The sequence below is a fragment of the Misgurnus anguillicaudatus genome, unplaced genomic scaffold, assembly GCF_027580225.2.
Source record: "Misgurnus anguillicaudatus unplaced genomic scaffold, ASM2758022v2 HiC_scaffold_29, whole genome shotgun sequence".
In the NCBI taxonomy this organism is placed as follows: domain Eukaryota; kingdom Metazoa; phylum Chordata; class Actinopteri; order Cypriniformes; family Cobitidae; genus Misgurnus; species Misgurnus anguillicaudatus.
The window spans coordinates 10,888,060-10,898,958 of record NW_027395279.1 but is presented as its reverse complement, the minus strand read 5'-3'; the positions used below and the strand labels follow the sequence as shown (position 1 = coordinate 10,898,958).

The following is a 10,899-nucleotide window of genomic DNA, read 5'->3' as shown; positions in this document are numbered from 1 at the left end:
AAAATTTTTGTACAAATACACATATGTTTTTGTGATGCCCCTTTTGTAGATTTAATCTAGAACATTAATGTAGTACATTGTAGATCTGTGGATTTCAACCTTATTGGCTTCAAGGCCCAAGTGAGGATGACAGTAACAAACTGAAACCCTCTTCATCGTCAGGTGGTCATGAGGGTGTGTTAGACGCAAGGTTTCGCTTTTCAGCTCAGTGATTGTTTATCTCGGCATCTACTCCGTGTAGTGAGCAGCAATGAGAAGCAGTGCATTCCATTCACCCGTACGGCGGCCGACCCATGAGTGAAAGAGTACAAAACAGCGTTTCCGAAACCTGTCACTTTTATCGACCGAATATATACACATCTGTCTGTAAATGAGCACATGGTTAGCCAGGCAGTAGATTGTCTGAAAGAATATAGCCGTTTAATGTGGGTGTGTGGTGATTGAGACAATGTTATGGTTATAAATCTAAACTGACAACAGAAAATATGTAAATGACAATGGCTTTTTGGGCAACACACCCAGCCAACATTTGTATATAGGGCCCATATGGGTATGAACTGGGCTGAAAAATGGGCCCTATATAGGATTGTCCGCGGGTTCCATAATGGCCTCATGCCAGTTGCCCACATGGATTTCATGCAGGATTGCACTTGCTACTAGGTGGGCCCCACCTGGGCAACATGCACGACACCCATATTGGGCCCAGATTTGAGTTTTATATGGGTACTACATAGGGACAACATGGTCATGAAGTATGGGTTGTAAGTGGGATTGTCCACGGGTTCCATATTTGCCCCTTGTCAATTACCCATGTAGGTTATCTGTAGGATTCCACTGGGTGTTTGGTGGGCCCCATTGGGCAATATGCATAATGCCCATGTTGGGCCCAGATTTGAGTTTTATGTGGGTACTACATAGGGACAACATGGTCATGAAATATGGGTTGTAAGTGGGATTGTCCGCGGGTTCCATGTTTGCCCCTTGTCAATTACCCATGTAGGTTATCTGTAGGATTCCACTGGGTGTTTGGTGGGCCCCAATTGGGCAACATGCATAATGCCCATGTTGGGCCCAGATTTGAGTTTTATGTGGGTACTACATGGGGACAACATGGTCATGAAATATGGGTTGTAAGTGGGATTGTCCGCGGGTTCCATGTTTGCCCCTTGTCAATTACCCATGTAGGTTATCTGTAGGATTCCACTGGGTGTTTGGTGGGCCCCAATTGGGCAATATGCATAATGCCCATGTTGGGCCCAGATTTGAGTTTTATGTGGGTACTACATGGGGACAACATGGTCATGAAATATGGGTTGTAAGTGGGATTGTCCGCGGGTTCCATGTTTGCCCCTTGTCAATTACCCATGTAGGTTATCTGCAGGATTTCACTGGGTGTTTGGTGGGCCCCAATTGGGCAATATGCATAATGCCCATGTTGGGCCCAGATTTGAGTTTTATGTGGGTACTACATAGGGACAACATGGTCATGAAATATGGGTTGTAAGTGAGATTGTCCGTGGGTTCCATGTTTGCCCCTTGTCAATTGCCCATGTAGGTTATATGCAGGATTTTACTCGGTTTTAAGGTAGTTCCCAAATGTACAACATAAGCAAAACCCATCTGGGACCCATCTTACAGCTCTAAATGGGTGCTACACGAAGACTACCTGATCTAAAATCTGGGTTGCTGGTGGGATTGTATGCGTTTCTGCTACATCTACATGAGTTTCAGCTTTGAAAAGCTGTGGCAGAGGTTAAACCAAAAAAATTAAAATGTTAGTCTGAACTTGCATTAAACTACACAAGAAAAACTTTTTGAGTCTGTTACCATAAATACATTTGTTGCAGAATTGATCAAACTTTCAGAATAGGAAGTTGTGAACCAAAGAATCATACAACCCCCTTGACTATATTTAGGCAAAAAATACCCCAAAAGACACAATTCACAACAAAAGGTACAGCAAAATATAGATTTCTTTAAAATTATAACTATAAATCCTAGGTCAGCAGCTAGTAAATACAATAACTATAGTTAGGCTGTAATTAATTTGTTGCAGGTAAATACATTATTTTAGTAAACTGCATATTCAATAAGACATATCCAGTGTTATCCAGTTAGCGTATTGTAATGAGAGGAGTGTGATGACGCCCTGTATTAACAGGGCAGAAAGAAGTAAAGCACACAGTGACACTGAAATCCTTTCAAATTCCATTTTTATTTAACTAACCATCATGCCACATTTGTTACAATGGCACAAAACTATTTTAGAACCTTTTAGAGTCTTGAGTGTTTTGAAAAGAAGTATGTCCTTCAAGAAATACAGTAACAAGATAAAGTATATTAACCTTTTGGAATTTCATAGCTTTCTAAATAAATTTGTCATAAAATGTGATCTGGTCTTCATCAAGTCAAGGGTATTGACAAAAATAATGGTTCTAAAAAAACAAAACAATAAAGACATGAAAGAACAGAATTATTTAAGAACAACCTAAAAACTCATAGTGCTTGTGAAAAAAGTATGTGAACTTTTAAGCGAACGAGACCTCGAAAAAGCAAAATGGAGTCAGGTTTTATCACACCTGGAGTCTCTTTAAGATAATGTATTTGGAGGTGTGGACTACAGCTACTTTAAAGTTTACTTTTGGAGTTCATTTTTTTATATGGGCCATGCCTCACCAAAAAGAGCTATCAAAAGAGCTTTAATCAAGAATTGTTGCTTTACATGGAGCTCGAAAGGGTTAAAAGTTATGTCAAAGACTGTAGAAATTCACCAGTCTACAGACATACAATCTACAAATGGAGATGCTTTGGGACTGTTGCTACTCTACCAAGAGATGGACACCCAGTCAAAATGACACTAAGAGCACCACGAAGACTCATTAAAGGAATAGTCTACTCATTTTCAATATTAAAATATGTTATTACCTTAACTAAGAATTGTTGATACATCCGTCTATCATCTGTGTGCGTGCACGTAAGCGCTGGAGCGCGCTGCGACGCTTCGATAGCATTTAGCTTAGCCCCATTCATTCAATGCTACCATTTAGGGATAAAGTTAGAAGTGACCAAACACATTAACTTTTTCCTATTTAAGACGAGTAGTTATACGAGCAAGTTTGGTGGTACAAAATAAAACGTAGCACTTTTCTAAGCGGATTTAAAAGAGGAACTATATTTTATGGCGTAATAGCACTTTTGGGAGTACTTCGACTCGGTGCAGTAACACCCTCCCTCTCCCATTATGAGAGTGAGAAGGGGAGCGGACTTTTCAGGCGAGTCGAAGTACTCCCAAAAGTGCTATTACGCCATAAAATATAGTTCCTCTTTTAAATCCGCTTAGAAAAGCGCTACGTTTTATTTTGTACCACCAAAGTTGCTTGTATAACTATTCGTCTTAAATAGGAAAAACGTTGATGTGTTTGGTCACTTCTAACTTTATCTCTAAATGGTACCATTGAATGAATGGGGCTAAGCTAAATGCTATCGAAGCGTCGCAGCGCGCTCCAGCGCTTACGTGCACGCACACAGATGATAGAGGGATGTATCAACAATTCTTAGTTAAGGTAATAACATATTTTAATATTGAAAATGAGTAGACTATTCCTTTAATGAGGTATAGAAACAACCCAGAATGACAGGCAAAGATTTGAAGGCATTATTGGAACTCTCTGTATTTGAGTCTACAACACGTAAAACACTGAACAAGCAGTGTATTCACGGCAGGACACCAAAGGAAGTCACTACTTACAGTACTAAAAAGAACATTGCTGCACGCCTGAAATTTGCAAAAGAACAAATTGACATTCCAACAGTGGTATTTGGCAAAATGTTTTGTGGACTAATGAAACGAAGATTGAACTATTTGGAAAAACACACAGCACTACATCTGGCATAGAAAGGGCACGCAATATCATTATGAAAACATCATCCCAACTGTAAAGTATTATGGAGAAGACCTGTTGATTTGGGCCTGCTTTGCTGCATCAGGGTATGGCCAGCTTGCAATCATTGAGGGGAAGATAAATTCCCAAGTTTATCAGACAATTCTTCAGGATAATGTGTGAATGTCTGTAGGAGGAATGTCTGGGTGATGCAACAGGACAAAGACCCAAAACACCGGAGCAAGTCCAGAGGAGAATGGCTTCAGAAAAACAAAATCCGCCTTTTGGAGTGGCCAAGTCAAAGCCCAGCCAGACCTCAACACAATAGAGATTTTATGGATTGACTTGAAGAACGGCATACACATGAGACGTCCAAATATTGAAGCGTGAGCGCTCTTTTGCTGTTAACTGTCATATTAGCAGAAACTTTAAAAAGAGGGCGTTTACTGTGACCTTGTTTGAGGGTGAGAGGTGCACAAACACGCAGGAGAGAGTGAGAGAGTCCGGTTCTTCAAAGCACTGTAAACTTCCCTCACCACACCGTAAGGCCTGCCTCTCCCCTCATTCGATTGGAAAATGGAAAGACGCGAATGACGTCGTGCGCTTTTCCGCTCTCAGCGCTCCTTCAAAAGCGAGTGCTGCGACTGGCAGCAAAAACCGCAAGCCGTTCGGCACGCATAAACAGCACGCAAACGCTCCCTGCCCAAAAAATATCATTCAAAAAAAGGCGCCTGCAACTTCCATAAACACGTTTGATGTGGTTGGCCACTAAGTGTGTTCAATAAAGACATAAAAGATCAGAAGTTGTGTTATTTTTTTAGACACATTATGTTAGATGGAGATCAGATCACATTTTATGAAAAAATTATAAAAAAAGTATGAAAATCTAAAAGATTCACATACTTTTTCTTGCCACCATATATAGTATAAGGAGGTATGTACTTTGATAAATATATTGCGAATACAATTAGAAAAAAAATTATATTTAAAGGGCCCATAGGAAAAAAAAATAAATTGACAGAACAACTGAGTTTCAATTTCAACAAACCACCATCATTGTGATCTGTGTTTGCATTTTAAAGGACACGTTTAAAGGACGCAGTTTTGCTTGGACCTACAAAGTGGCAATTTCAACTTGCTATAACAAATTATCTATATATACGATATTTTGAGCTAGAGTTTCATATATGTACTCTGGAGACACCAAAGATTTATTTTACATCTTAAAGGGGCCATTTCACAAGACCTTTTTAAGATGTCAAATAAATCTTTGGTGTCCCCAGAGCACAAATGTGAAGTTTTAGCTCAAAATACCATATAAATAATTTATTATAGCATGTTAAAATAGCGACTTTGTAGGTGTGTGCAAAAATGTGCTGTTTTGGGTGTGTCCTTTAAAATAGGGGTGCACCGAAATTTCGGTCGCCGAAATTTTCGGTCGAAAATGGCATTATCTGTTTCGGGCCGAAATAAAAAATCCAGCCGAAAAAGTCAACCGAAAATGAATGTTAACTGCGCCCCTCCCATCCGTGCACTAGCGCTTGGGTTTCACTTACGGTGATCAGTCGTCTCCCACCCCTCCCCTTCGTGCTCAAGCAGGTTTCACTCACGGTCGAGCTGTTTGCACGCGTCTGCAAAGATTAAGCATGTCTTGATGTGTAAACTTTAGAGAGAGTCGCGCTAATATGTCTCATACTGTAATCCATTAACATACATTCGGCGAATAAAGCAACGAAACACAACGTAACGTTTTTATGTGGAGCGACTGTTGCGCTGTTTGGGATCCACCCTCGTTCTCTATGTGTGCGGGCGTTTAATAGTGCACATACGAGAGAAACGCGTTTAAAAAAAAAAAAACAAGCAAACATAAAATCTCTCTGTTATTGACAGGGCACATATAAACAAAATTATCTCCACAGTATTCTTTTTCTAATAAAAACATTTGTTTATGTCTTAAGTGTATGTATAGATTACAGTCAGATTAACCTACTTAAGTCTGTGTCATTAATGTTAATCAAACAACCCATGACAAAGAGACAAATAGCTCTAAAAATAATAATACATTTAATTTATTGTGTTATGATTCATTTAATTTGATTTCTGTACCTAATGCTAATTTCAGACCTTATTAATGTACAACTTTGTTCTTTTTTGTAAATGTTTGCAATTTCTTTATTGTTTATTAGATTTTTTCCCACCTGCTTTTTGCTGATCCGAAAAATAATCTGATCTGTGCCTCAAAAACTGTAATGTGATCCGAACTGTGAGGTTTTTTTATCCATCACACACCCCTAGTAAAGTTAGTACACAGTGATAGCCATAAATGCAATTGTACTTATAATTGGCATAATAATTTCTTTCGGTGTTTCGGTTTTTCGGCCTTGGTTTCCTTTTTTCGGTTTTGGCCAAGAATTTTCATTTCGGTGCATCCCTACTTTAAAATGCAAATGAGCTGATGAAATTCAAACACTGATAACAATGATGGTGGTTTGTTGAAATTGAAACTTAATTGTGCTGTGAATTTTTTTCTCTGTCTCTCCCTCTCTGCACTAAATGGCAGTGCTGTGGTTGGATAGTGCAGATTAAGGTGTGGTATTATTATAATAAGAGCTCCTTCTGACATCATAAGGAGAGCCAAATTTCAACTACCTATTTTTTCACATGCTTGCAGAGAATGGAAGTTACTGGGTTGATCTTTTTCACATTTTCTAGGTTGATAGAAGCACTGGGGACCCAATTGTAGTACTTAAACATGGAAAAAGTCAGATTTTCATGCCATGGCCCCAAAAATTATTGAAATGGGGCCCTTAAAAGTAAATGAAAGTAAGATAATTACAAACACAGTTTTTCAATATTTTACTATGTTCTTCCATCAACTTAGCCGAATAAATACATATCTCTCTTTTCTCAATGCGTACACTTAAACTTAACTTGATATTTCGCAGAGTCTGCTCAATGTACTAACATTAGTACAGGCGTGTTGGTTATGTTGACTGTAGTTTAAGCAAGAGGGGGAGTAGTCAGGAGTGATGATGTTACTGTGCCCAAGGTCGAGTGCTACAAACTAAGTGCTCTTCCGCCATACAATATAGTTATATTTTTTACCATACTTCCTCGTGTAACTACTCATGTAACAGTCTTTGAATAGGGAAAACATGGAAGTGTTTGGTGGCTATTAAATTCATCCCTGTTTGGATCCTAATGAATGAATGGTGCTTGGCTAAATGCTAACACATTCACGCCACACTTTACAACAAATAAAGGCAGGGTGCATGAAAGCCAATGTTGATATTTGAAATCATCTAAACAAACACACCCTTACCCTAATAGAATCTGGACCTTCTTTTGATAGACCCGCCCCACACATACGCAACCCAGGCAACGATGTCATTTAGTAGACATGCTGCTAATTGGCTACAAGTGTGTTTTGATAGTCGGCCTGTCTCCCTTTTCCAAAACGTTTTTTTTTAGAAATTGTGCACCCCACCTTTAAGTGCACACATTGAGAAAAGAGAGGTTTGTATTAATTCATCTAAGTTGAGGGAAGAACATGGTAAATATTGAAAAATGATTGTGTTTTCCTTTAAGAAAAATTAAAGAACTACAACAGTTCAAATCAACAACTGTAGTTTTAACCTCTCAAACAGACATCCTTTTCTGCATTCTTGATGCTCTCTGTCCTCCTCTGTCCCTTGCCCCAGTAAACCATTTTGGCAGTGCCTTCTCAGCTTCTTGCTGGTTGACCTTGGACATCAGGGCGTTGTTCTTAAGAGCATCTGCAAAACCAAATACATTTTTAAGATAAAGAAATATTAAAAATGGCACATTTGTACTTTTTACAATGACAGTCTTTGGCATACAGTAGGTATTAAAGGATGGATACTCGAACCGAGCCAGCGGGACCCGACGGGCCGGGTTCGGATAGATATTTAGAAATTATGTTCGGGTTGTGCTCGGTGCAATAAGGCATTGAACATTTGAAATTTAAAACAGCTTATTATAATATGTAGGCAGCCAATGGGCCTGTTTATAGCGATAGTTCATCTTAAAATGAAACACGCGCATTCACACATCACCTTCTTATTCATCTAATGTTTAATAGCGGGTTGCAAAACAACTTCATAGGTGCATACTGCCACCTACTGTATCGGGTGCACAGAATGAGGGCGTAGGGGCTGCCATTTCTCTGGGGATAATGTTGTATTAGAGGTAAAAAATGATATAAATACTGTTCGGTTTCTCGCACAAACCGAAGGTTTTGTGTCTTAAGTAGGACACGGATGTGTCGTCACGAGCTGCAGGGTTTTATTTGGATTTGTCTGTGCATGTTTTTTTTTCTCTTTCGGTTTTTGTTACCATCCACTTATACAACTGACAGTTGTATAACTGTAAACTGTTGGAGTTAAAAATCTACATTTGTGTTCTACTGAAGAAACAAAGTCACCTACCTCTTGGATGGCCTGGGGGTAAGCTGATAAACATAAGTTTCATTTTAAGATGAACTATCGTCATCCATCTTCATGTGTGCGGAAATGTGTTTATGTTGAATAACAGCTACTCAGGATCTGAAAAAAATCCATAAAAATGACAAAATTATATGAGTTAACAGCTACTGTTAAAGTTCACTAACCAAGTCTATACTATACAGTATGTACGCTAAAAAAAAATCATGTAAAGGTAGGCATAGAAGTCAACAGTCTTGTTATAACGCTGCACCTAATTGCTTCCCTACATCCAAAATGACATTAAAACTTGTAATAGATATCAGTGATCAAACTGAGCAAACAAAATAGTGCTCTTACTAGATGCAGCCAAACGAAAACGTGATTTCCATAGGAGGGGACAGCAGTCAATATTTTACTTGAGTAAAAATACAGTAATTCGTGTTATCTAATATTATCAAACTAATGTGTCACAAAAAGCACTCACATCTGAACAAACATTACTTTTTAGAGCGAATCAGACGCCAATCGTAGATGGATTTTCTTCCTGTTGTGATTCAAGTGAACATTTCTGAAAGCACGTTAACTTACTTTGTCAGCTTGCGTGCGTTTATCCGGGTCTGACGCACAGGTCGCGCGAGCATTTTCGTCTTCGAATACATTTCCCGCTTCTGTTTCAGTAGATTGATAGTTCACTTGCATCCACTCCTTGGCGTGTTTTTAAGTTTCACGTTACGAGCGAGAAGTGCTGCAGCCTGCAGATGTACAGATGATTCAGATCTTGCAGCAAACGGAACAAATCATTCAAACTGATTCAAACCGTTCAATCAATAGCTAGTTTAGAATCGACCCGGTACAAAACAGTAATTCATTTGAAATATTTTGTGAAGTACCGACTCGTTCAAAAGAGTCATTCATTCACAAATCAAATGCTTCGGCAAATTATGAAATAATAATAATAATCTGAAGTTCGCATTTCGTACTGCATTAAAATAAAGTGCGTCGTGCAAAACTGAGGGCATGTCAATAGAAATATCATCGAGTTACGAGTAAAAGTAAAAAATACCCACTATAACTGTTATCCTAAAGCGCTTCTTAAGTAAATGTTACGTTAACAGAGTAAATGTAATGTTTTAAAACTCTAACAATTTAAACACAAGGTTGATTTTCGCAACCTCGACCGTACGCATTCACCAAACGTTATCCCGGCGAGCTTCGCCACTGATTTAGAATAACATCCAAGAATATTTTAATGTTTGACTACTTGAATATACTTTTTATCAACAGTTTAATGTCATATATTGTAATAAAACAGATCTACTCACCACACTTCGAGCTTGCAGCACTCCAGTAAAGACAGCAATGTACCAGCTCTACGTTAACTGGCTCAGGAGAACAATGCGCATGTCCTTTTTTTCTTGGCGCCGTTTTTTTAAACGAATACAACATAGTGATGATGCAGGACAAATCACTTTTTAGCATTAATACTGCATTTTCTGTAGGATACGCACATAATTCGAGTTTATTGCAATACACGTACACACACACAAACACACACACACACAATGTCTACGGTTTAGAATTTGTATGGGCCTGTATCTGCATAAATATACCCCAAAACACAATGTGCATATAGCCCTTACGAAAATTTACCATGGTTTTATTGTGGTAAAAGTGTAAACATGTTTTTTTGGTGTATTGGTTACTAGCAAAACCATGGTTCTACTATGTTTTTTGTTTTTGTTTTAACTATAGTAAAACCATGGTTAATTTTCTACATGAAAGTATAATAGCCCATTGAAAAAAGAGACAGCCTAGCTAACGAAAATTAAGCATGTTTTTTTGTGGTACAGTAAAATGTTTTTTGGTATTGATTAGGCCTACTATTGGCAAAACCATGGTTTTACTAGAGTATGTTTTTTTTTGTTGTTTAAACTGTAGTAAACCATTTAATTTAATTTAATTATTTAATTTTCATAAGGGTATATTTTGGAAAACTGTAGCCCATAGACCCCAAATAAATAAAATCCAGTAGCCACGCAGTGACGGCCGCGTGGTGACTTCTTTATCGAGGGCACATGATGCAAATCTCATCACAACATGTAGCCTGTCATGTGTGTGGCATGAATTTAGTGTAGTGTCTTGCAAGTATTTTGTGAGCGCCTCTTTAATTACAAATCCTTTCGATGTGTGTCCAGCAGGCACGATGCATGATGCACATGGTTCACATGACGCAACAAACACATATTTTGACATGATGAGCAACACACATGACACCCCAAACACAAATTTTTGAATCCTTCACAAGAGAAGTCACCAGCCACCCCTGCACCACACCATAGTTGGTGAAACAAACTGTAAACTTATTTCTGAAATCTGATTGGTTGATTGAAATGTTACCCCCGGGTCAACATAAAGTTGCCCTGAGGACATCAACCACTTGGCAAAATCAGGAGAGCCTAGTTGCTCAATGCTCTTCTCATGGACCTAAACTCATGGACTCAGCATGACTCCGCTTGTCTCAATGTTGGCTAAACATTCTAAACACTTTCAGTATTGAAGGTCTGGCCAGAGCA

The 10,899-nt window shown here is 38.6% G+C and overlaps 1 long non-coding RNA gene across 2 annotated transcripts; it reads right to left on the bottom strand.

The window, feature by feature from the left end:
- Nucleotides 1–5,097: 5,097 nt before the first annotated feature.
- LOC141362785 (uncharacterized) lies at nucleotides 5,098–9,712 on the bottom strand. Of its 2 annotated transcripts, XR_012368371.1 has the most exons (4): nucleotides 9,649–9,712; nucleotides 8,915–9,078; nucleotides 8,330–8,446; nucleotides 5,098–7,657 (listed from the first exon to the last, which is right to left on the bottom strand). It is a non-coding gene; the product is annotated as an uncharacterized lncRNA (long non-coding RNA). The 2 variants fall into 2 exon arrangements; XR_012368372.1 differs by lacking the exon at nucleotides 8,915–9,078 and having other exon boundaries at nucleotides 9,649–9,675.
- Between the last annotated feature and the right edge of the window lie 1,187 nt (nucleotides 9,713–10,899).